This window comes from Etheostoma spectabile, chromosome 14 (genome assembly GCF_008692095.1).
Source record: "Etheostoma spectabile isolate EspeVRDwgs_2016 chromosome 14, UIUC_Espe_1.0, whole genome shotgun sequence".
NCBI classification, from domain to species: Eukaryota; Metazoa; Chordata; class Actinopteri; order Perciformes; family Percidae; genus Etheostoma; species Etheostoma spectabile.
This window is the reverse complement of record NC_045746.1, coordinates 1,294,645-1,296,767: the sequence shown is the minus strand read 5'-3', so window position 1 is coordinate 1,296,767 and position 2,123 is coordinate 1,294,645. Positions and strand designations below refer to the sequence as shown.

The 2,123-nt window shown below is 39.5% G+C and overlaps 1 protein-coding gene across 3 annotated transcripts in view; it reads left to right on the top strand.

Moving 5' to 3' along the window:
- atxn1a (ataxin 1a) overlaps positions 1-2,123 on the top strand; it is an 81,092-nt gene that overhangs the window by 23,509 nt on the left and 55,460 nt on the right. The window lies entirely within an intron of this gene.

The window sequence follows — 2,123 nt, the reverse complement described above, 5'->3', positions numbered from 1 at the left end:
CTAAAACAACTTTTAAACGTACACATGTTCCACCAAAACAAGTTCCTTCCAAGCCTGTTTTGCAGCGGCACCGCAGCTCTTCTCCGGTGCTTAGCACAGGCCAAGACGATTGGGATTGGTTTAAAGAAATGCCAATAAACCAGAGCAAGTTTTCCTCCCATCCCAGAATGCCAGACTACACCTATTTATGCCTGCTAGAGGGGAGTCAAAGAGTCAGCAAATTCTTTCAACTCTGCAGTGTTTTTCCTAGACAGCAGGTTCCCAATGGTGTCTCAGTACTGTGTGCATGCTGACAAACAGGAGGGCTTTTAATCTTCATTTATCTTTGTACAGTACATCAGTCCGTCTTATCTAAGTTGTGTACAGAGCGTTGTTGTCTATCACTACTATCTATGCTATCTAGGTTGTTTGTGTGTGTAAGCATGTTGTATAAATGGTAGTGGAGACAGGTCTGTGTTTATCAGCAGGGACAAGGATGATCAGCAGGTACACAGAAGAACATTTGGGTAGCTTTAAAGAAAGCTGAACTTTGACCTGGGGCGATAGCGCGGAGGGTTAGCGAGTGAGTTGCATAACAATGAGGTAGTTCATGAACCTCTCCGTGTCTCATTGTAGGTGATGGTCTTCATCTTTTCTCTCTCTTCCTCTCTCTCTCTCTCTCTCCTTCTCACTGCTTTTTTCAATTTTTCCATTTCAGTTTATTGAGCTTTACTCGCATAGTTCACAAACAGTTTTGTCAAAACAGTTGCATGTAATTAATTTAGATAATAATTAAGCCTGATTTGTGTTTGAACGTGTGTAGGCAACAAAACATGAAATAATTAAAAGAGGAAATACATATGCAGAAGTTGAGAATACATGAAATTGTGCATAGTGCTAATATATAGTATATACAGTATGTCATAATCAGTTGTATTTTGAAATGTTAAGGTAAGTCAGTTGAGTGGATGTTTATTCAAACACTTTACACTTTTACAGTATATGTTTACACCTGATTCTTGATACATTGTTCCCAGACACTCAATATAAATGAGTATGTATGAATATGCGTCCATTCCTGGCTTATTTCTGTAAATTGATCCTATGTAATCTAATTCATTATGGCTATTTTGCTTGCATTATATAGAGTCTTATACAAGTATGAATCAGCATTTTATACAAACTGTGCACTGTAGTTATTTGAAAGAGGTCTTTTGTAGATCTCTGATCATTTGTGTCATAATTATACCCACTTTGCATACATGAAGGGATGTAGGCAAATGCAAACAGGGTTGTGTTGATTAACCAGCCTATTGTTGGCCAGTTTGTTGCTGGTCTTGTTGTGTACAGCCAGTGAACCCAGAGCCTGCAGTGCTATCCAAGAACTTTGCAACGCTGCACTTTCCTCAGTGCTTGGAAGCCAACACTTATAACGCATTTTAAACCAGAAAAACCGCTTGTTTGTTGCAGTGTATCTTCTGCAAAATAGCCAAATAAAAATCTGTTTCAGCGGAATTTCCCTTCTGAGGACAGTTGCCTTCTGGTACATTTGGTTCATTCCTTTTATTCCTTTTATTCAAGCGTTAACACATTTTTTTCATCTACATACAACATTAGATAAAATAAAGAACGAAGGCTGCATACAGAAGGACATGCTTATGGAGCCCACAAGGGAGCATAGAGTGCCCTCTGAGCCCCCTGGGAAAGATTTTAATTAATTTTATCTCATAAATAGAAGGAAAAAAACAAATGACGTGTGAAAACAAAAGCTGACGTGACTTGTAATGTGACATGGTTGTATAGGTAATCTTTACAAAAAAAATATCATAAAAACATAAAACAATATAATGAGCTCTACCTAGAAAGTCACGTTTCTTGCGTTCCTCCATTTCTAGTAGATATATGGACAGACACACACCCACACACACACCTATGGCTCTGTTTACAGTTGTGCTTGCTGTATTTCTGCGTGTGCGTGTAATGTGTGTGTGGGTGTGTGCATGTGTGTCCAACCCTTTGTGTGACAGAGGGACAGCAGGGAGGGGACCAATAGAAAGGCAGACTGAAAGGGGCAAGGACTGGTTCTATTGGTGCATATGGAGACACACACACACACACACACACACACACACACACACACACAC